At 43.7% G+C, this 25521-nt stretch overlaps 1 protein-coding gene across 1 annotated transcript in view; it reads left to right on the top strand.

Annotated features, from left to right (window-relative positions):
- The window catches only part of LOC144821543 (uncharacterized), a 1076254-nt gene that overhangs the window by 26982 nt on the left and 1023751 nt on the right, over positions 1 to 25521 (top strand). The window lies entirely within an intron of this gene.

The raw sequence follows: 25521 nt of genomic DNA, 5'->3' as shown, positions 1-25521 counted from the left end.
CGCGTGGTCTTTGACGAGTTGGTTGCAGGTATGAGGGACACTCGCAACCACTCAATTTGATGTTAATTCCAAGTGAAGTGAAGACTGGTCATCCCTCTAGCCCTGATGAAGTTGCGCAAACTGGTGGCAATGAAACATGGCGGCTTTTTGGATTTAATCATGGTCTGAGCTGAACCATTTTTTTAATTGAGGACGCTCACACCACTGAATAAAGTTAATGTCCAGCCAGTGAGTAGTACCTCATTTTTAATGCTGGGAATTGCATTTCTTTTCTTTTCTCACAGACACCAGTGGGCACTCTAGTGTCACTAGTGCTTACAGTGCATACATATTTGTTCTTTCACTGTTTCTTTCCTTCTTTCACTTTTGAGAAATTCACATTGGAACACACCTTTCTTTTATGGGGAGAAAGCAACCGATAATGATAAGTGGGTGTGCTAGTGAGTACCAACCAGCAAGCCCCCCTTGGTGTTACTACCATGAGGTGCTTTCTCTCCTTTCTCACAATTTTTTCTAAATTAATTTCTTCTGGAAATGTTTCTTCTTTTCTGTAGTGTATTGACAATTGGTTACAAATCGAACGTATAGACACTTGGACTAGCGGCAGTGAACCGTCCCCCGGGGGGGGGAGTCTTGGGAAAATATTGTAGACCCCTCTAGTGTTTGGAGGTTGAGGGTTGCTGTTCATTTTGAGTCAGGTCCTTGTTGTTAAATTGTTGAGTGGGGGGCGACCTGACTTTCCTTCCCCCTTGTGCTCCTTTTGTGTTGATGAATGAAAGCATTAAAGCCTTCACATATGTATACTTGAACAATTAATTCCTCTTTGGGCCATATATAGGTTCCTGCCGATTTTTTTCTTTAATTTGAGTTTATGTATGCTATGTAGATTAAAATTCCCCCAAACACTGTCATTTCTCCATCCTTTGTGTAGACCTTTAACTTTGTGCATCTTTTGCATCTTCTTCATTATTGTTGTCTTGTGAAATTGTGAAGTACACACACAATGCCCTGATTATGACAACACCCAATGAATAGTACTATTCATTACACACAATAAATTCTGTCTCCTCAGGGCTTATGATTTATCTGGTGTTATAAATTACTCCTGTTCTGATTATTTGGGGGTGAAACAGTACAATTTATATACTTGTATTTGACATTATACTCACTGTATGCTTTAACTTCAATAAAATGTGTGAAATATTTAATAGTATTAATGAAATATGTTCACTGTAGAGACTAGAGATTTATACACATGTGTAGTAATGTTCAGTTTAAATATGTAAGCATGTATTCTGTAGTCACGTTTTACACTTACACTTTAAGTTATATTTGCGTATGTAAACATGTCCTCCTTTACTCGCATGTTACATGTATTCTTCAAGTTACACGTGTGAATGTATATTCATGTATTCGAAGTGCATATTAAACGTTTAGCTAAACTTGGGTTGACTCCAGGCCTCGATTGAAATGCATTTTGCTTTGCCAGCATGTTCTCTCTTTCTTTGCAAGTATATTATCATGATGTTTGTTATTTAGAGAAAGGCTTATTGTCTGTATTAGAGTGCAGATAGAGAGTCCTGGAAGCGAACAACGTGGCACGGAACATGGAGAATCAATGGTTTAAAGAGGCCTTCTGTTCATCATGTACCAGGATGAAAAGATGTTCAAGGATGAGAATGACAGTCCCAGTTCAATGTGATGGGAAACTGAAGGGATGTTGTGGATGTGCTCAAGCAGTAATTTGATCGGTCCCTGGCGGTGTGAAAGAAAATAAGGACGTTTCTGAATCTCCTGTTACTTTTAAATTGATGTTCACACAGTTGGAAGAGACTGAGATTACCTTTAGAATCCGACAGGTACAGACCTCTCTACTTGACTAATCTTGCAAGTGTGAAGCTTTATGCTAAACACTTACTTTACTTTTTCCAAGACTTCTACTGAAGTCTGATCATGCTAACACTCTCTATGATCCTAAATTAGAGACCCTTGATAGATGACCCCATATTTGACTTATGTTTAGAAGAGAGAAGCGAGGTTTCTTTACAGAACACCTGCTTGCCATAATCTGTTTCTTTATTGTTGTGGTTATCACAATTTGATGTCTCTTTCTATTGCTCCTCAACCTAGTGAGATATTGCAGCTAACCTTTGACTTAATCAATTGGTAATTTTTGTTTGTCATTATCCTGCACTGAATGTGGCACACAATTTCTTAATATGTTACAAGTTTTATATTCCAAACTTAACCCCTTCGCTGTGGGGTGTTTTCCCCCCGCTGTGCGGGGGGGGAGGGGCCCGCGCGCTACGCCGCTGTGCTGGTGACGAATTCGGCTCGTCATGAGGCACAGCGGAGCTGCACTCATGACGAGCAGAGCTCATCACGACCACACCCATTTTGGAACGTTTAGCACAGCGGGGAAATTATCCCCTTGTGTGAACGTTCCAACAGCTGTGACGAGCTCAGCTCGTCATGAGTGTAGCTCAACCGTGCCTCATGACGAGCTCAGCTCGTCACCAGCACACAACGGGTTAAAGTTGGTACAGTTAACAGTGGATCTTCCTTAACTTACTTTGAATGAAAACATGGAACTAGATGGGGACCCCTTTTTCAACCATACTTTTTACTTTGCATTTAAAACTTCTCTTGAAACGTATAAGTAGTAACCATTTCATTGAAAGTATTACATTTGCTAATAAAGAAGTTAAACATTCTGATTATGCCAAGATGGTTTACTGTATAGTACAAGGCTTGACTATTCTATTACCCGATTTATTTATTAAACAAACACATCCTTTAAAGTTTCAGGATACAAATTAAAGTACATTAAAACAGAGGTTCTCTCATTAAAAAGTGTTTGAATGAAATAAGTGTTTTATCTTACGCAATTTCAATGGAACCCACACAAAATAAAATGTTCGGATTTTTAGTCTGCAAAAGTGAATACAAGCATTATAAATTTGAATATTTCCTCCATCAAGAATAGGTTGCACTCTTTAGCTGAAAGTTGGCCCCAATGATACATTGATACATATATATATATATATATATATATATATATATCAGCGCAATACTCTTCAGAACCTCCACATGGGCGAAAAGAAGAAGCGGACCCCACGACTGAGGCAAGGAAATATATATATATATATATATATATATATATATATATATATATATAAAAGTTAGCAAATGCGCTCCTGCGCTTTCGACAGGCACACTCAAAGCTCCTAGCCATCCGGCTCTTCTCGCCTCTCGAGTGCTCTGTATCTTCACTTATCCTCATTGTTTTTCATGTGCCCGACGTGTTTCGAGGTTGAGCGCCTCTTCTTCATGGGGTCTTCAATAAGGGAACAGATATTTCACTCACCCTTTGTCAACCAAACTTTATTTCATTTGAATGGACCGCCCTAAGTGGGCGTGGCTTGTCTTCTTAACCACCAAGAATGATGGTCATTGTAGTCCGTAGGGGGAGTGTCGATTATCCTTAAGTAGGTTGCCTGCCATTATTGATAATTGAGCCAAATGTTTATACCCTTGAGTAGGGGGAAACTTGAAGAAAACAGAGCTGTCTTTCCATAGGAACGTTGAACCACAAAACAGCCGCAAAGTGCGATGTCATGGCCTCTCCGCGTTGCGTCCAACTTCTCTGCAACCGGGGATGGTGCTCTGCCATTATTGATAATTGAACCACCTGTGGGGAACTAGGAGCTTTCATATATATATATATATATATATATATATATATATATATATATATATATATATATATATATATATATATATATATATATATATATATATATATATATATATATATATATATATATATATATATATATATATATATCTTCTGTCACTTTTACAAATCCATGAAAAAAATTCAAGAGCCTTCATTCAGTTTTATCCACATGTTTGTGCAACAGAAAAAGCCTTGGGATTTCCTTGTCTAAACTCAAAAAAGTCCAGAATAGAAGGGGGTGCCTGCTTTCCTGATTTTTGACTCTATCACACTTCCTTTTGTATCAAACAGGCAAGCACTTTACTGCATTAAGATGTGAATGTATTAAACTCTTGCCCTTGCTGGGTTAACATTAAAAAAAATCCTTATTCTCATGCATAACATTTCAAGACATATTATTAATGCTTAGATGGCCAAAACCAAAGCATTTTCAAAATAATTCAAAATAAACATCAGCTATTACATCAATCTTTATTTTATTTTCACATGTTTGAAAAAGGATGTTTTCCTTTCATCTTTTATTTGGTACAACAAATAAAGAAAACTAAATGGAAGATCAATTTACTTGAAAGATTGACATTATAAGGGTATTTCCTTAGCAAATTAATGTAACAATGACACTGTAATTCCTTTTCAAGATCTTCAATTGTCCTTTGGTTTACCAGATTCCTTTTAATATAAATGTAATCTTATCAGTCACTTTCTGCTACCATTTTTTCATTTACATGTCAGGGAATGCACAAATAAGGCTGCAGTAATATACATCAAAATACTTCTGAAAGACCAAAATCACGAATAGGATGCTAATGAGAATCATATTTGAAATAAAATATCTAAAACATCTAAAGCTGCAAAGCTGCAAACATAACCTAAACTTTAATTTTTTTTTATAATAGATTTTTATATACCACAGTTAAGTTAAATAAAAATGTAAGTTATATTATACATATTGGAGGAATGGTGTTTGTGTCAATTATTAAATGGACATAGTAATAATAATTCTATCCATATAAAAGTTATCTTAGAGCTATTCTGTCTTCGGCTGACTAATATGCTAATAAACAAGCTGTCACTTGGCACGCGAGGGATGACCTGGAGACACCTTATTAGCTATAACTGATTTTATTACTAATATTATAATTGTGCAAGGAATTAGCTGGTAGGATCTCTGATTCTTTCTTCTTCTCTTCTCTCCTTTAGGTGCATCCAAGGTAATGGGCATGCCAGGGTCCTTGGTGAAAAGGAGAGACACAGGTGTGTGCTGTTCCTTCCCTATTTCTATTTTAGAGGGTTAGGGTATTGACACCGTAAACCCGTCACCAGGTCGTTACCTAGATGGAACCGAACAAGCAGGGGTATGTAGCGCCAAGTAAGCAATTCCGCAAGGGTCCCCGTGTGCACCAGGGTAAGAAAAAAGTGAGAAAAGAAAACAGACACCCTATCCGAGGAAAGCACAAAACAGAAATGAGTACTGAGATAACAACTCTAAGTCCGAGAGTTTCTCTCCTTTGCTCCAACATGTACATTTACCAAGCTAATTTTTGAGGTGCAGGACATCCCCACTGAGAGATGAGTAGGCTTGAATTTGTGCACAAAACTATGGCAATTGAAGAGGCAGCAAAGATAATTTTTATTTTTGCCTCGCTGAGGGGCATGTGGAACATTATCCAAGCCAAAGAACCTAGGATCCTGAAAGAAAGGGAGAAACCATAAGGGGTCAATGGGTCAATGGTCTATTGTCTCTAGCTCTAATACCTTGTTTACTTTCCTTGAACAGACAGAGAAACTGCTAAAAAAAAGTTATGTGCTTCAGATAACTGAATTTAAATACAAGTCGCAAACAGCCAGCGTCTGACGCATTGTAACATTTTTAGGGTCTTGCCTGAGACATTTTGTTAGCTTACATGGGGCTTAGAGCCCACCCTTTACTTACCATTGGTTAGCTACCTTGTCGCTCTCATTTCCTTGCTTTTCCTTGGTCAGCACATGGCAGCCTCATTTCCTTTATGTGTATTTGCCCCTACCCTGGAGTTTAACCCAAGTACTGCTTCATTGTTCCAGTGTGTATGCCTCCACTGCTGGCACTTTCTAAGGAACTTTTTTTTTCTATTAGTTGGTTGCCCCTTCATTGCTGCTTGACCCATTGTCATTGCTTGTCCTGCTGTCATTGCTTGCCCCATTGTTGTTGATGGCCCTGCCCCCTCCGATGATGTTGCCCAGTCCCTCTCACCTCTACTATGTTGTGTTGCTTCCTCCGTGTAGTTTTGCTTCTTCTGTCCCACCCACCCACCTGCATTGTGTTGCTTCTCCTATTCCTCCCACCTCCTACCACGTTGTGATGCTTATCCCATCCCACCCACCCCCTTCCACATTGGGATGTGTTTCCGGTTCCTTCTGTATTGTGTTGCTCCTCTCATGTTGATTTGATTCTTCATCCCTCCCACCCTTCTCCCAAGTTGTTTTTCTTCTCCCATCCCTCCCAACTTTCTCATGTGTTATTTTACTTCTTCCTTCCCTCCGAACCCTCTGTGCGTTGTGCTGGTTCTCCAGTCCTTCCCACCCCCTCCAAATTTGTGTTGCTTCTCCAGTACCTCACACCTTGCGCCCACATTGTCTTGTTTCTCCCGTATTGTTTAGCTTTTCCCTCACACTCCCCTCAGCCTTGTGATTCTTTTCCTGTTCCTCCCAGCATTGTGTTGCTTCTCCCATGTTGTTTTACTTCTCTTGCACCTTACAGCCCCATCTCGTATTGTGTTGCTTCTCCTGTCCCTCCCACTCCTCACCTGTCTTGTGATGCTTCTCCCCTCTCTTTCACCGCCTCCTGCATTGGGTTGCTTCTTCTGTGGCTCCCAACATCCCTCTGGGGTTGTGTTGCTTCTCCCATCCCTCACACCTCCTTCCACGTAGTGTTGCTTCTCTTGTCCTTCCCACTTCCTTCCTGCCTTATTTTCTTTGCCTCATCCCTCCCACCCTGTTCTCATGTTGTGTTGCTTCCCCGTCACTCCGACTAGCCTCCCAGGTTGTTTCGCTTGCCCTGTCCCCCTCCCATGTTGTGCTGCTTCCCCGCCCCCCACAGAAAAAAAGCACTATGCCACGGAAAGTGCTACCCACATCACAGCACTTTTCTTCCTAAACACAACACTTGCGGAGGAGTGTGGCCTGCCTGTAGGCTATTGAACTAATTAGTGTGTGAGATTCTCAAAAGTCTAACATGTATGTACTGCATGTGCACATCTAACCCTAAATGACAGGAACATTTCCTATCATTTTTACCAGTGGTAAACTGGACAGTTTACATTTAAAGTTAATATTCAAATCTTAGTTTGAAATGAGGTAAAAATATTGTTTGGCCAATACATTTGCTGTGGTCAGTGTTTTTAATGAGGCTACACATACTATTTTGGTGTCAGTAGAGTAGAGTAGCATGTCACCATTTTCTTTTACCTTTCATGCACTTCCCTCAGTTTGATTTTGTGGCTGATAATTGTTATTCTCCTATTACCATGACTAGAGAATCTGGATTTCATTAAAGACACGAAGGCTAACATTATGCATACAACTTTTAATGCAGACCCAAGCAGCCGCATACATCACAAAGCAAAAGTTCCATATTATAATTATGAGGCCTGTTGCCCAGATAAAGCCGTCTGATTTCTCCATTATGCACCACCACATCAGTTGCTAGTGTGATTACATAGTGCGATAACCAGTTGTCCCTGATCACCTTCCGGACTCAATGGGAAGGGGACCTGGGGGTACCCGTACCTGAGGGTGACTGGACCTCTATTCTAGAAAGAAACCCCAAGGTCTTGAGGAATGCCTGTTTTAAGTTTATTCATTTCTATGTCCTACACAAGGCGCATCTCACCCCAGGGAGGGGAAATAGATATAACAATGCAGACATGGCCTGTCCAAGATGCGGGGAGGTGGTGCGGTGTTCCCACAAATGGTGTGGAGTAGCCCGTCTCTTACTGCTTATTAGGTAGCAATCATGGACATATCACCTGATATTATTGCGAGTGAAGTCCCAAGCCCCCGGGGTATTGCTTGCTAAATTGGTCCGCGCACACTGCGAAGACCACGGCCAAAAGTAGGTTCCAAGTGCTAGGATCTGATTTATATCTTAGCGGATGGGCTACTCCCATTATGGCCTACAGGATCTATATTTCGTGGATGGGAAATCCAGCACTGTTGTGACGGAGTAACCCGCCCGCCAAGATCTAAATCAGGTCCTTAGCCTTTATTTTAGCAAAAAGGGAAATGACCAGGAACGGGAAGGCAGCTAGTGGGCCGCGATTGGCGACAAGAGTTGGAGAGATGGGTGGGATATGGCAGTGCAGTGCTGCTCCGGGAGGCTAGGCAGGGGCGTGGTTCATTGGACATGGCCAGGGAGGAACTGGTGGATTGCATGAAAGGTCCCGATTCCACGTCGCCAGCGATGTACCTGGGCAACTAATCAGAGAAGACCCGCACTTAGAATTGCCAGACCAACTGAGATGCTAAATGCGGATGCTTTTCTCCCTGGAGTTTGTCTCCAAATTACGGACTATATATGCCCTCGTGAATTCCCATAGAAGCCCATGTTCACACCAGAACACGGGCTTCTATGGGAATTCACAAGGGCATATTATCAAGCCCATTATCGCCGCTTTAGCGGCAGTTCCTGTCGCTAAAGCGGCAATAACTTTAACGCCATTCTTGATAATATGCCCCCATGATCACCAATTGCCTTATATTTCCCGACGTAAAATTATTCCACCTGGGACACAGATGCTTAGCGTGTAAATACACGCACGCGACTAGGTGTGGTGGGTGCCTATTGCAGGGAGGGTATGCATGATCTGAACATTTTGGAGATAGAGTTGATGTCCTTATTCATGGTATATGTTACATAACGTTGCTTGAAAATAAATAAAATCTGTTTACAAAAAAAAAAAATAGTTCCTACTGTGAGGCAGGGATCACACCGCGGAAAGATGCGCCACCTGACTGGTCACTATTTTCAGAACAGCCTAACAGGGTCCAAAATACGATTTATGGTTTGACTATATTTTCTGCCTTATTACTGGCTGCATATATAAAAAGATGTGACAGCCTGGCAGGCTTTATTCTATGCTCTTTCTCTTTCATGTCTTCAGGAAAATGGGAGATGCTACACAATTATTCCTCATTCTATCGTCTTCAGGAGCAGGACATTCCTCGTTGACATGTTTACATCTTAAGAATTCATTTTCCATACCTACAGTCATGTTTTATTCAGATTTGTCTGTCTGTTGGACTGTTTGTTGCTCAGAGGTAATTATCTGTTCGGATTCATCCAGTGTGATGCATTCTCCAAATCCCCTTTTGCATTCTTTCTGTTGAAAAAACATCTGTTCTTTATAAATGCAAAAATATACAAACAAATAAATAAATCTTAATCAAAAGTAACCTTGTGTGCTGAGCCTTGCTGACGTCAGTAACGTTGTCCATATTGATGAGATCTATTTCAAGAGGCACTCCAGCTACAGTGAAGGCAACACTGTGGAGGCAGCTTAGTAGAGCCCCAAAACCAAGGAATAGGTATTATGGGCAAAGGGTCCAAGAATCTCAGAGGAAAGAGAGCCCCAGGTGGAGGGTGAACCGGAAGATTTACAGGGGTGTGCGACATTGCAGGACTTCAAACAACTGAAAAAACTCCCAGATACTTCATGAAATTAGTAAATATTTTATTTTATTACATCTGAGAGAAAGGATCTGCAAAAATAGACTTTGGGAGGGGAAAACCTAGACAATTATAACATTGCACACATACATTTATTTACTATACATATATATATATACACACATATCCACACACACACACATATATGTGAATGTATGTGTGTGTGTGTGTATATATATATATATTTGTGTATGTATATATATTTGATTTGATTTGATTTGATTTGTCAACTTATAAAGCTCGCGATTGCCCGGAGGCGTCTTGGCGCTATGACAGACCGCCGACTATCGAGACTGGTAGCTAGAGCTATGCAGAAAACAGCCAGGTTTTGACTGCCTTTCTGAAGGATCCTAAAGATGGACTGTTTTTTATAGCAAGGGGCAACCGATTCCAGGTTCGTGCTGCATGCACCAGGAAGCTTCTTCCACCCAAGCTGGCTCGTCTGAATTTTGGGACCCTGATGAGTTTCAGTTGGCTGGATCTGAGAAGTCTGGTTGGTTCGTATTGTTTTAGGTGGGACTTCAGGAATTGCGATCCTGTTCCCTGAAGTGCCTTGTAGGCCAGGCATAAGGATTTGAATTGCATCCTTTTTGCAATTGGCAGCAAATGTAAGGTTCTTAGTTTATGGCTGATCGGCTCGAACTTAGGTATGCCGAGCACCAGCCTGGCTGCTGCGTTCTGCAGACGTTGTAATTTGGCTAAGATCTTTGTCCTGGCTCCAGCATACAGGCCATTCCTGTAGTCCAGTCTTGACAAGGCTAAAGCTGTCACCACTGTCTTGCGAGAATCCTCTAGTAGATAACGCAATATCTTTTTTATTATCTTTAAGATGAACCAGATTGTTGAAGCCAGCTTGCTGGCTTGGGCGTCAAAAGAAAGATTGGTGTCCAGAGTAATGCCCAGATTCTTCACTTTTTCTGACGAATCTGGACATCTACCAAGATTATTGGGCCACCATGCGGGGGACCAGATATTTGTGTCGCCCCCTAGTATCATCACCTCGCTCTTATCCCCGTTAAGCTTTAGGCAGTTCTTTTTCATCCACTGGCTGACCTGTAGCATACATAGTTGAAATTTTTCTGCTGTCTCCTTCACATCCTTGCTGATGGACACCACGATTTGGGTATCGTCAGCATAGGATATTGGGGTGAAGCCACAATTCCTTATAATTTCTGCTAGCGGGGCCACATATAAGTTAAAAAGGGTGGGGCTCAGCGAGGACCCCTGCGGGACCTCGCATGATGAGCTAAATGGTTTGGACTTTGCACCTCCTAATTCCACCGAGAAGGTTCTGTTATCTAAGTAGGAGGCGAGGAGGGCACATGCGGAATCGTGAACGTTTGCTGCTCTCAAACGGGTTAGGAGAATCTCGTGGCTGACCGTGTCGAAGGCCGCCGATAGGTCTAATAACACCAAGGTGGCCTTCCCTCCATTGTCCAACACCTTCCTAAGTTCTTCCACTGCTGTGAGTAGAGCGATTTCCGTTCCGTGTCCCTCCCGAAAACCAAACTGAGAATGGTCTAGCCAATTACCATCCATCAGGTAGCGAGATAACTGTTTATTTAAAAGTTTCTCGAGAATTTTCGCCGCAAAAGGAATCCTGGCTATTGGTCTATAATTGCCTGGTTCCTCACAATCCAGATTTGATTTTTTCAATAGAGGCATAATCGATATGGTTTTCCAGTCATCTGGGAAGGTGTTAGTTCTTAGGATTTGAGAAAAAAGTTTTTCTAGTAACAAGCTCAGCTGTTCTAGGCAGATTTTCATTACTTTAGGCGGGCAAGGGTCCATTGGGCTGCCTGAATTTGTGGTGAGCACCTCTTGCCGAATTTGATCTGCTGTAGGAGGAATGAAATGGAACAGTATGGATTGGGCTGATTGTTCCGCTAGGTTTGTTGGGTGTGAGGTAGCCTGGGCTGAAATATCTGGGTGGTGACTTTTGAAGGAGTCATACACTGCAGATACCTTGTTAACAAAGAATTCACCCAATATGTTACAGAAGTCTGACGACATTGCTTCTGAACTACTGTTTTCAATTTTAGATAGTTTTTTTACAGTAGCAAAGAGAGCTTTACTAGAATTTTTTGACTCATTGATTTTTTGAACAAAATATTTACTTTTTTCCATTATTATTAATTTTTTATAACTGGCTAGGACTGATTTATATTCTTGTTTGAGCTGGGTGTCGTATTTGGTTCTCCACTTTTTCTCTGCTCTTCTACACTAAACGTCTGTTTTTGTGCCTTTAGTGCTGCTGAGAACCATGGCTGTGAGGGGGTTTTCCTTTTGAAAGTCACTCTCCTTTGTGGGACTGTGAGTTGAACTGCGGCATCCAACCAACCATTAAATTGCTTACAGGCTGTATTTATATATGTATATATATTGAATATTGAAATGGTTTTCACCTCTTCTTCAGTAAATTAAACTTGCAGCTCATCTACCTGCAAAAAATTATGCCGCAAGAAAATGTTTTCTTGGATGAATAGGTACAAAATCAGAAATTCATTACTTTGTACAAGTTGTGAATTTTGCCTAAGTCTGCCTTGATGGATGAACCTCTCTCCCCTCCTTGCCGTCACTAGGCATGATAAAGCTACTCGTTTTACCTCTGCCATGGAACAAAGCTTTATCCTCAAGCACGGATCGTCCCCTTTTGCTCTAAGCATGGGTTTTAGTGCATGTTTGGTTGAGAATGTTGTATTCACAGCTTGGTCTACATATGAAGAATTGAAAGTTGTATGTGGTACAGACCTGGTACATTGCGTATTCATTTCTATGTCACAAAAGAGTGCTGGGTTGAAAGTGCACCACTTCAACGATACACAACTTCACTGGAGCTCTTGGAATCGCTAACAGGTTCCATGACCATAATATGTTGCCCATTTAGCTACCCTGTTAGTAGATTCACCCCAAAGGTAAAATTCAGCAAGACACAATAGGCAGAAATTGCTTCAGTTGACAAACTATGTTAATGAGTTGTAGAGTGTGGCAGCTTAAATCTTCAGAAGAGATTTGCCTTTTATAAACCAAGTAGACAACTTTGTTCTTCCGACCAGCTATTGATACAGACTCCCAGGTTCAATCGTCAAAGGCTTGGCGGGAGTTCTTTTGTTCGTGAAGATGGTTTGGCCTGGAATTTGATACCGTTGGCTCTCCGGGCATCCAAGATCCACTGCTTTTTAAGAAAAAAGAAAAAACGTAGCTTTTCTAGCTTCTGATCTGGGTGCAGATTTACTTTCTGGAGCAAGCGCCGGGACACTTCGAGTAGCCGTGCGCTGTATAAATTAAATATAACATAACATAACAAATCAGGACTAAGGGCCCGATTACGAATTTGGTGGTGTGGGAGCAGAAAGACACGCCACCACCCCACGTCCACACTTTCAAATAGGGCCGCCAGCCAGATTACACATTTCCTTGTAGTCTGGCGGGCGGACGCCCCTTTGGTGTTCTCACAGCGGTGCCTTTTTAAAAAAGGCACCGCAATGGGAACGTCAAAGCCTGTTCTTGTACGGCATGGACTCTGAAGTATATGCTGTGCAGGAAAGGAGGTGCATGGAGACAGGAGGGCACACCATGTGCCCCTCTACTGCATCTCCTGGGCCTGAGGGGAGGTGGGTTCTCTCATGATCTGACCGCCAAACTCTTAATAAGGCGGTCGGATCAGTGGTGTGGCGGTCCCCGTGCAAGGAAGGTGTTGCATGGAGACAGGGGGCACACCATCACATGTCCCCCCCTGCATGCATCCCCTGCGCCTGAGGAAGGAGCGGGTCCTCTCATGGTCGTACTCTTAATATAGCAGTCGGATCACTAGTGTGACGGTCCCCCACCGTCACCTCTCAACCACCACAAGTTTGGCTGGTAATTAGGCTCTAAGGGTTAGATGTAGGTAATCTAATTTTACCGATTCCTAAATACCGAATTTTACCGATTCGGTATTTAGGAATCGGTAAATATGATGTAGGTAATTAATCTGTAAAATGTACCGATTTGGTAATATTTCTTATTACCGATTCGGTAATAAGAAATACCTTCCCATTCATTCCTTTGGGCCTCCAGGCCCATAGGAATGAATTGGAAGCCATTCACTATTACCGATTCGGTATTTACCGAATTGGTAATAGCAGGAGCATATTCAAGGGTGGCAGGGTGTCACATTGACACCCTGTTGCCCCCCTGAATCGTGCATGTGTGCACGTGTGGTGCACATACATGGCAAGTATGTCTGCCACATGGCACCTTGAAAAAAGCAAATTATTGCTTTTTTAAGGTATTTGGTATTTCCCACCAACTTGTAGTTGGTGGTAAATAACGAATCCTTAAAGCAAAAATGCACTCACTTGAGTACTACCTACATAGGATTTAAGGATTTGGGGCCAGATGTAGGTCGGCAATTACCGGTCGGTAACGGCCGATTTCGGCCGTTACCGACCGGTATTTGCAAATGGAGATGTAGGGGCCTTCAAATTTACCGATTCGGTAAATTTACTGATTCGGTAAAATACCGAATCTGTAAATTTACCGAATCGGTAAAGCCAGATGTAGGTGGCACTTCAAACAGTGCCACAGGCCATTACCGATTCGTTATTTACCATGTAATACAATTGCATGGTAAATAACGAATTCCTGTGTACATGCACATCTGTGCATGTACACCTGTGCCATGTGTACACCTGTGCCATGTGACACACATACATACATGCCCTTAGGGCATGTATGTGTGCCACATGGCACACAAGCCAAAATCAGGGGTGCAACAGGGTGTCAAAGTGACACCCTGCCCCCCCTTGTAAAATCGGTAATTTTACCGAATCGGTATTTACTGATTCGATAATTGACATTGATTCATCAATGGCAATTACCGAATCGGTAATTACCGAATCATACAGATTCGGTAAACATTACCGAATTTTTAACTACATCTGATTTACCGAATCTAGAGTACCGTATCGGTAAAATTCGGTATTCTAGAGTCGGTAAATCAGATTTACCTACATCTGGGCCTATGTTGTTTGAATCGGTATTTTACCGATTCCTTAAAATAAGGAATGGGTAAATTACCGAATCCTTAAAACCAGCCTCCTACATTATAAAGGGCTAAATACTGGTCGGTAAGTGGAAAATCACCGATTTTCGGCCATTACCGACCGGTATTTAGCTACCTACATCTGGCCCTAAGTGTAAAGTGTCTGTTTGATACGGAGACTCTGTTAAGCACTCACTGGGCAAAATTTGAAACAGTTCTATCCACTGAACCGTACTACGGCCTGCTCTAAGTGCACCCACCAACACTTTTGTTTGAAGCTGAACTTACAGCCCTTCTTCAGGGCATTACAGGTGTGAGTCATGAAAAGAAGGATTCTTCCACTGTGTACGTTGTCACAGGCACCCAGGCCTAGAGACATTAACACACTCGGACCCGGAAACGGAATAGGGAGTTTCAGGCCTTTGGACTTGTGTGTTACAGTTCTTCAGTTTACCTGGAATTACTCGGGGACGTTTCGGCAACTTCTGGTCAGTTAAGGCTCCATTGGTTCAGCCATCTTAAAAGGATCGTTTATGAAACTGAATGTGGCAGTCTAGCCAAAAGTGGCATATGTGTGATCAAAGGGAGACATGGGCTTTGGAAGCTCAATGAAAACTCATATAGAACCACGCCTGGCATCCTGTTAAATGACTACTTGCTAAACAACAATGTTGTGAGTCCTAAATCCTACTCAACAGTGAGTAACGCCATCATTCGATACCGTCTATGTGCACCTTATGTTGAGTATTTTCACTTCTCGTTCTTTGACAGCTAGATGGTTAGATGCCAAAAACTCCGATGGTTTGATAACAATTGCACTTTTTTACCCCCTCTTTGTAGCAGCTAAGAAAATGCAGGTGTATGCAGAGTTTCTAGATTTGTGCCTAGAAACCAAGCCTCTCATAATCCCAAACACAGTTGCCTCATATAGGGCTGCTGGGAAGGTAAATACACATATATCTGATATAGGCTTTTCAGATGGCTTTGGAAATATAAATTCCCCAATGTAAAGTTCAACAGCAGGTTCATCAACAGCAGACGTTTCTCTCTTCACCATAAGCTGTGTTCTAAAACAAAGGGGCAACCCAGTAACCCAGGGACCTGGGCTGGGCAATTACTACAAAAAAACTGTAAAAGAATTAGTCAGGGGTACAAATGGCTTCAGAAACAATCTATATATTGACACAGTGGCTCAAAAATAGACCCACATCCAGATACAATGGGTTTACTGGGTTTACTGGCTGTCCTCCAGGGGCGCAGGCAAAGTTCTTCTCCAGGAGACCCACTTGCTGGCAAACGATGTCGCCAGGCTCAGGTCACGCCTTCACCCCGCCAATTCCATTCTTCCGCTTCTAATAAACCAAAGGGGTGGTGATTCTCATCCATACAGGTGTCCAGCTCAGGGTAGCAACTACACGTAGGGATAAGAAGGGGAGATGGGTAACGATTCAAGCTTCTGACGATACCACCTCGTACACCATGGTCCCAACGCTCACAAGGCTCCCTTCTTTGATGATTTTTCCCCAACCATTGCGGCTGCTTCTGGCCATCATGATACTGGGAGGGGACTATGTGATTTTAGATCCAACTTTGGATCACTTGACCTCCTCGTTGGGGCGTCCCATCCTCCACAGTCTCTGTCCCAGGGCAAGACCGACTTGAACTTGGTGAATGCTTGGCGTCACCTTCACCCCCATGATCGGGCTTATTCTTATTTTTCGAACGTACATAAATCTTATTCCTGAATATTTTTTTTTTAGCTCTGCCACCCTATTCTCTAAAGTATAGGGTCCCAGACAACTATTGGGTTCCAGGTTTTGGTAAGACCTCGCACCTGTCATTTTGTCGCTTTCGGTCACTCTGCTGCGGTCTTGGTCATATCGCCCTTGGAAAATGAACATGATCACTTTCCTCAATCTGATTGTACGTTCCAATATTAAAGAGGTACGGAGAATCTTACTGAAGACCTCTCCTGGCCACGATTTGGAAGGCGGCCAAGGCAGTGATGAGAGGCGAATTTATAGCGCACCCTACTGCCTTTTTTGGCGGAACTAGAGGATGCAATCCTCAAACAAAAAAAAGAACATTAACAAACAACCTCATGCCTTACCTACAGGAAACTGCACAAAGTGAGGGGAGAACTGGAGGCCCTGTTGATATAATTGTATTAAGAGAAAGGAATAAGGCCGATAGGTTTTTGGCTTACAAGATTAGACAAGCCGAGAAATACATTAAGGGGATTGCGACTGTGGAGGGATCTTATCTGACCCGATGCAGATGTAAGCAATGCTTTTATCTCCTTTTATAAGGAACTGTACCAAGGGGAACCATGGACTTGGTTAAAGAGGACAATTACTTAGCACCCCTCCATTTTCTGGGAATCCCTGATGAGTTTGGAGAAGGACTGGATTTCCTCATTACGGAGGAGGGGGTGACCGTCACTATTAAGTCCCTGCCGAATAATAAAGCTCAGCAACTAACGAGCTCTCTAATTCTTTTGTGTGAATCCTCCAGGGAGTTGTTGGTCCCTCATTTGACAAAGGTCTTAAATTCTATCCTGGACTATGGCACGGTTACCCCAACAATGATGGAGTCTATGCTCACTATGATACCGACCCCATCCAAACACCCCAACCAGGTCGCAGAGTCAGATTGCACTTTTAAACAGTGATGTTAAACTATTTACTAAGATTCTAGAGAATCGCTTGCCTGGGGTCTGGCCATATATGCCCGCTTCAGAGTGGTTTCATTAGGAAAAGACAGACCGGGGACAACACTAGGCTAGCGAATAATGCCATTAAACATGCCACAAAAGATGGGGTGCAGATGCTTCTCTTGTCTTTGGATGCGGAGAAAGCATTCGATCAAGTGAACTGGCTGTTTTGACCAAGATACTTCCTGTCCCTGGTGAAATTAGGTCCATGACTGCAGTCCTATTAATTTGGCCAACTTTGTGATGCCGTCTACAAAGATTAAGACTTGAGATCCTTTGTCTGATCCGATTACACTGCCGAGATGCACCAGTCAGGGGTGCCCCTTGTCTCCGGCATTGTTTGCCCTGTGTGCTGAACCTCTCATACAGTAAGTCCAGGCGAATCCGTACATGTTGGGGCTTCCTATGGGTAATACGCAGCTAATAGATTACAATGTTCTCGGATGACACGCTTTGTTTCTTGACAAACCCTGTTGCTTCCTTGGACTCACTTGAAAACACCGTAAAAGAGTATAAGGAGGTCTCTGGATTCTAAATTAATTACAGAAAATCAGTTGGTATGGGGGCGGGTACCTTGTAGTCTGCTCTCCAATGAACGGGTTGAGTCCAGAGGTTTTGCTTGGGGGCCTAAAGATTTTCAGTATTTAGAGATTTCTATTCTGCGGGACCCTTTGGAGATCTTCATCTTTAATATCCCGCCTCTTCTGGACACTCTTTTTAAGGATTAGAGATTTCTTGGATGGGAAGAGTCAACTGTCTCAAAACGATTTTTTTACTGCGACTTCTCTATCTCATTGAGGTTCTACCACTCTAGATTCCGAAAACGGGGGTCGCACTTATCCAGAAGTAGCTGATGTCCTTCATATGGAATAACAAGCCCCTTAGAGTGGATAAAGCAGTCCCATACCACTCTTCACGGGAGGGTGGGGTTTGGAGTACCGAATATAGCTCGTTAAATCATGGCAGCCCAAATTGTTCTGACGTTGAATTGGATCTGTGACACTGCTAAGCCCTATGTTTGACTAGAACAGCTCTCATGCAAACTCCTGCTTAAACACCTGCCATGGTTACCACTCTGCAGCCTTCCCTCTGTAAAAACAACAGTTGATGGACAGAATGCAGAACAATGTCATACATTCACCCCAGTACAGAGATCTGGGCCTAAATCCATCATTTGTTTTGCTCACCACACCACTCCAATTCAGACATGGCCATATGCTAATCAGCCTTGACCCTGTGCCTCATGGGAACAGTCCAGCCCGAACTGCCAAGCCATGTCTTCCTTGGACCGGAATCAAGCATCCAAGGACCGGTTTCTGGCTATCAGCCGTCATCAGCCAGGATAGCTTGACTCCAGTGCTGTGGAGAGCACGGGACTCACGTCTGAGCATACCCATGCCACTCGGGGTGACAAATGCAAAAAGAACAGTTGATGGACAGAATCTCTCCCTCTGTAGGCAGGTTGTTGCCCTCTACCTTATCCAATTTACACCACTGGTGACAGGCCACCTGTACGTGTCAATTTAGGCTATACCCGTCCTTGCACACCCCGGTTTTCGGTAATCCAGACTTTCCCCCTGGTATAGTGGATGAGCGATTCAGCAGCCGGGGTAGGGGTGTAGACCTCACCCTTCAGGACCTACATGTTGACGGAGTACCCAAGACCAGAAACTAGTGAACAGCTGACTTTTCATTACATTGCACTGACGTGTGTAGTGTGACACAGTTGACCTATTGGGCTCGACAGGCCACCACTCTCCAGGGAGGGACACGGGAGACACATCTACTGGAAAATATTCTGAGTGGTGGGGACAAGTGGAAAGCGAATTCACATTTTTATAGAGCATTCGAAACCCACCTAGATGTTACTAAGGTTGGATATATTATACAGTTGTCGCAAAATCTGGGCATGGAAATTGATGAGGGGGACTGGAGCGCAATATGGCAGAGAGCAGCTAAGTCCTCTATATGCATCCAATATAAAGCAAGGGACTTTTAACTGCTCCTGTACTGGTATTGCACCTGGTCTGCCAGTTCCACATGATAGGGGCCATGCAAGTGCTGTTGGAGAAGGTGGGAGATTTGGGGCGCATATCTCCGTATGTGGTGCGTATGACCAGTTGGCACTGATTTTTGGAAACATGTGTTTCATCAAATCTCTGTGATCCTACAAGTTACACTCACTCCCTACCCCTTTTAGACAGTCTTGGGGGCGCCAAATGGGGAGGGACTTTACCCACTCATTCCCCCGTCAGGTGAATTGATCATACATTGTTTGTTGGCCGCACATTGGTGATTGCCTTCCAATGGAAGGGCCCGGAGGTCTCTACTATGACATTGTGGTGGGCCAAGATTTGGGATATATATGCTATGGCGAGTTTGACAGCTACGGTGAGGGACAGGAAGTTGCGTTTTGACAAAACATGGACCTCCTTCATGACCTTTGTGAATGATAACTCTGTATGACACACGCATGCACGCCCCCAGAGTCTGACGGCCAATCCAGGCCTTGCAGGCCGTGATGGGTGGAATTGGTTCAAGCTGGGGGAGTGAGCGGGTGAGGTGGGGAGGGAGCGGACTAAGGTGTGGAGGGCATTTATGGGATGCTTACTCCTGTTGGCATATGCTCGTATATGCTTGTTTGGTCCCCCCGCTCTTCCTGTGCCCTGGGGTCATCACTCGTACCCAATGAATGTACTGTTACCCCTGTGGCTATTTATGCATTGCATTGCTCGCTTCTAGTAGAAAAGCATTTTGTTTTTGTATGTGTAATTTTGTTGACTTTATTTTTTTATAAAGTGAAAATAAAGTTGTTAAAAAAAAGGGGAGGGGGGAGTAATGTAGTGACAGGGGCCCTTCTAGTTCAATAAATGACCTTCCTGTCATCATATTCAAGAACCAGCAGAGTAAAGATCTGTTTCGCATACTTTACTCTCGTTTAAGCCACGGACCTGTAAATACCTGCACAAAAAAGACAAAAACAATGATTCCTTGTTCTGGCTGCAGCCTGTGTTCACTGCCTGACGTCACCAATGTGTGTAAGTATGTCACTTTGCCACAGAAGCGCTAACACCTTGTTATAGTACACACTCTGTGTAATGCAAAGTTAATTGTGCAGCGGGATAATTATTATTTACCACCATATTCCTGAATATCATAATTGAAGGTTTCTCGACAGAACAAATCACCCCAGGCAACATCTGCATGCAAACCCCTGCTAGAGGAAAAGATGGCACCGCTGTCAGGCGGGCAGTACCCCCGCTCTCTTTCGCTGATAGAATGCAAGTAATATTAGCAGTTTCAAAAGAGTTGTACCGTGTGCATGTATGCAATGAACCACCATTACTGTTCTAACTCCTGTGTTTTATTGCATCCATTTTGCATCATGTGGAGGACTCACCATATTATTTTGAATTTGTGCATTGTATTTTTTTACAGTACATTGCTCGCTTGTCTGTGGACTATGTTTGTGCTTCACAACATTTATTGATAAAAAAACAAAAACACAGAGCTGCGGTGATGTTGGTCACAGTAAGTATTTGTACTCAAGGTCTTTAAAAGCTGCTCTGAGAGTAAAAATGCGCCCTGCAGTTGTTGTATAAGTATTTTAATGTGGGTGTTGGTGTAGCATTGCCAGCACAATGCAATACATATGTCACTGTCACATCCAAGAAGTACATAAGAATTTTGCAGTGAATGGCAGCAAAGAAGACAATATGGGGAGGAGGTGGGTGGGGTTGCACCGTGAACACAACACATCGCTTAGACAGGAGTGTTGCAGTCTATGCAGTGATCTGATGCAGTTTGCGCCAACCTAGAGTCCGTTTTGACAGGGATCTGCAAGTTGGGGAACGTGTGTTTGTTTTGAAGGACACCCCTATAATGTAATACAACAACAGTGTTAGGTTGACCACCTAAGAAAGGGATCAAGTGGCAAGGAATGGTATAGTGAAAGGACTAGCACCCTGTATCACCCTGAGACCAGTGGGATGTTGGAACATTTTAATTGCACCATCACGAAAAGACTTGATTAGCAGTGGGTTCAGACCATGCTTGGGGGACAGCGGTAAAAGTTATGATTGGTAATTACAAGTTGCCTCCGATCTCGAGGACTGGAATTTTTTTAGATGTTCTTTTGGGTAGATCCAATTATTGTATATGACCAGGAAGTTTAAATAAACTGGAAGTATTAAGATACCTGCAAATACTTTATAGCACACATAGGGCAGTGAAGACCATAAGAGTGGGAGTTAAGTGATGATAAAACATTTCCAGGGGTCAGGAAAGGTCTACATGTGCTGGTAGAATGTTTTTAGGGTGATAGGGAGTATGGTCTGTCAGAAATAAGAGTTTTGAGTAATGTGAAAGATGATGTCCGTTCTTTTGAGTGGGCAAGTATTAGGAATAATGCACAAACATTCCAAGGCCCCAGACTTGGGGGAGTGGAAGCGGGACATGGATTGGTGCATGATGGCGGAATGGGTGATGTACGAGGGTAGAGGTTGCCTCCAGAAATGAGTGAACATTTAGAACGGGTGGCATACCTATAGAGGCCAGATATGTGGGACTCTTAACCTTCCTGGTGAAGATGTGGTACATTCAGGAACACTGGGAGAGAAACCAACGGCGAGTGAAGGGACAAAGGAGGGGATGATGGAAAGGGGAAGGGAGCTCGGGGATCGTGTGAGATATACGACAGTGGCAAATTTGAAGATTGTTATTGTATTCGAAATGTCAATAAAAATATATGTTTAAATAAAACCTGCCTATTTGCTGAGATTCTGTTTAGTTTCCTTATCTTCACTTTGGTTGCAGTTCTCTGCTTGTTAGTTGTTTGGTCTGGCATTAGTTCCTGCTCACCCTAGTGATTCCCTTTTCCTGGCCAGATTTTTAACATTACGTGTTAGCATGTGTGATGTCGGGTTTGTGCCATGATGTGTGGGTGGGGTTTTCAGGTTTGGAGGTTCCTGGACCCACCCAGGTGGAGGACTGAGTCTGGTGGCTCAGTGGACCAATGCATCCACTGCAGGGGCCTGTGTTCGACCTCATGGTCATAGGTTCAAATCCTGGTGCGTCCACTCAGCCTTTCATCCATCTGAGGAAGATTAAATGAGTACCGTTGGGTAACAATAACCATCTGTTATTCAGCGCCAAGATACGCTGTTTGGATTGAATGGGCGCTTTACAAATACCCGTTATGTTTTAGTTGAAGGATGTGTTACGGTGGTGTAATGTTTGTTTCTTCGCTTGCGGTGGGGTTTTATGTTGAACGTAGATTAAAGTATAACTGACCGTAACTAGCACAGCAAGATCAGGTGGTATCGGGAGCGGAAAATTTCTTGTTACACCCCCCTCCCCACCCCCCCCGCCCACATTGAAATTATTAAAATCAGGGGAAAAAATATAGTTACACATATTTTTGCCATTTTGTCATCCCCCTCAGTGATGACACCTGGGGCGGCCCACTGCGCCACCCTTCCCACGCCACTGGTACCAATAATCTAATTATGTTCTCTTTTCAAATATGTAAACGTAACGTATTTGTGCCTGTATCCTCAAGGAGCTACGGGCGAGGCTGATCCAGTGGTGCGGTGACTGCGCGTCACCATCTTTAGGGCAGTGCGACTGGTGCGGCTGCACTGGGCGCTGACCTGTGGAGGGGGCGCCGACCTCATGAGAGGGGGCGGGCACTTGTTTAGCAATAACCTATGATAGGAGAGATGAAGGGCACGTATGCCTGGTGATAGGGAGAGAATCGGGGAGGCGGTCTTGGGTGTAGAGGCGCAAACAATGATTCTGGCACCGGAAGCCACCAGCGCTAAAGCCGGCCCTGGGTGAGACCCACACCACACCAAGCATGTAACCTCAATGCGGAGGGGACCTTATATCTAGAAAGAACTAGGAAAGTTAGTAATTATTTTAAGAATTTTAAAATAAATGTGTATTCCTTGTGGTTTAGAGATCAATGATCTAAATAAACTTGAAAATTTGACTTGACTTGAGAACTAGGAAAGAAAAGTGTGACAGTCACAGAGGTTGGAGTAGGGAGCGACACCAGGTAGAAACACAGTCGACTCGACACTTACCAGCAACTGAAAGTACAGGGCAAACTTCTGCTAATGAGAATTATGCAGATGTTATGCCTTTTCAAAACGACATTTTGGGCATGATGTCTAAATGCAAAATCAAGTTTAATAATACACATACAGTCATTTTTTCTGCATGGGAATTGTTGACAACAATTTGACACGCATCCAGTGTTTTGACAAACGCTGCCTCAAAATGTGATCGTCAGAAGATTGAACCTGCTGGGATAGATTATGAGGGGAAAATGCATACTTGAAGTCATTGAAAGGAAATTCTGGAAACTTCTCAACTTGGCGCGCTTGCTTAATGTATTGCTTAAAGCATGAAACCTATAAATTATTAAGGGAAAACTTTTTACCTGTTAGTCACAAAGTGGTCGATTTTGCTGCAAATCTTGTATTTCAGGTCTTTGAACTGGTATAAAGTTCCCTGAGCCAAGCATTGGGTCACTCTGTACCGTTTGTATTTCAAAGGGTACATGCAACCCCCGCTGGGAGCCTGTGATTGGTGAACCGCGGAGACACGTCCAGAAAATAAATAAATACATGGTAGAAAAAAATAGCTACTGTGGAAAGAGGGTGGTGTCCAAGGTGGGTGGAGTCAGTGTGGAAAGAGGTCTGTTGCTTGCAAGCTCTTGAAATCTGGGTCGAGTGATGATTGACAGCGCAGGGAGGCCCTCACGTGCCAGAGTACCAACAGCTGATTTATTTTACATTGTGCTTTACTTTAGCCGCCAATGGCAAGTTAACTTTTCTCATTACTCCACTCTGGAATTGGGAGGGGTGCACCCGACAGAAAGACGTAAATCACTCACGGCGAACATTTGGGAGCCTGGAGCGAGGGTAGCCGGTCAGACCCGGTCATTTATGGCACTTTCCCGGCAGCCATTAGTGCTATAGTAATGTATCGGAGCATTAACAAAGCCGTCAGTTTAGTTTCTGAAGCCGCGTGTGTTGGTGCCTTGAAGGAGCAGATAGAGATGGAAGGGTGGACGCCACTGAGTGGGTAATAATGCAAAGCAGGGAGGGGGTCATGGATTACTCTATTGTCAGAAGAGGGGGGGGGGTTGGGGGGTTACACCGGTCCAATACATTTATTTTCTGATGAATAGTAGGGCACAGGCAGAGGCGCAACTAGAGGCAAATTTCAGGGGGAGGGGGCTAAGAAAAAAAATTCGAGCAATAAGCAGAGGGGAGATTCAGGGGGTCTAAGAAGAGTTGAAAAAACAACAAAGCCTCATTGCCAAGCAAATGGTATTTTAAGGACCTGTGAAGTACTCGGGTGCGGCTGTGTGTGTGCCGGGGAAGGTGTCTCAGCCCGGGCTGACACACACGACAGGGGGGGCTGAAGCCCTTTGAGCCCAATGGGCGTTGCGCGCCTGGGTACAGGTGCTTATAGTTGGGTATGGTGAGGTGTCTGTCGGATTTCACCTGGGATTTTTGCTTGCACACACCTATAAACCCACACACACACTCTCATCTCTGTTTTGAAAGTCCTCTCCCTTTCCACTGCCCCTCTAGCCCCTCTCACGCGCCCCGATTATATCATTTATGTTAACATTATATACCAAGGTGATTGCTGGGAAATATGATATATAAAGCTCACCCCCCACCTAATCTTGCTGACCACCCTGAACCTATAAGACCAGAGACCGCCAGTGATGCCGGAGCCTGCCTCCACACAGACTATGGGTAGCGGCCACACTGGCATAATGAAACTCGAGGGGGCCTACCTGCAAGGCATGTGGAGGGGCCCCCTCTGTGGTCAATCAGGAGCTCTGCGGCCAGAGTGCTGTGCTGAGGGAGCCCCCTGGAGCTTGGGGGCCCTCGGCTCTGCAGGGGGCCTGTGTGACACCCCACTAGAGCTGCTGCTTCCATGGACAGGACCGGAGTGCCGACCGACTCTCAGCCGACGGATGTACGACATTACAACGCATGCTTTTACCACGCATGCTTTTACATCGCAAGTTTTACAATGCATACCATTACAACGCATAGTGCTTTGGGGCGCTGGATAGTGAATTATTTAATTTACTATTCCAACTCCAGTCCCCATGGATAGTAGGGAAGGTGTTGGATAGTAAATTAAATATATTCCCTATCCTAGAGCGCCCCCCAGCGCAAAGCGTTGTAATGGTTTGCGTTGTAAAAGCTGCGATGTAAAAGCATTGCGTGGTAAAAGTTGCGTTGTAAGTGATGTTTCCCTCAGCCGACACATCTTCCTCCCGGAGGAGGTAGGTACTGGACGTATTC

The sequence above is a fragment of the Lissotriton helveticus genome, chromosome 2_2, assembly GCF_964261635.1.
Source record: "Lissotriton helveticus chromosome 2_2, aLisHel1.1, whole genome shotgun sequence".
Taxonomy (NCBI): domain Eukaryota; kingdom Metazoa; phylum Chordata; class Amphibia; order Caudata; family Salamandridae; genus Lissotriton; species Lissotriton helveticus.
This window is presented reverse-complemented; position numbering and strand designations above follow the sequence as displayed.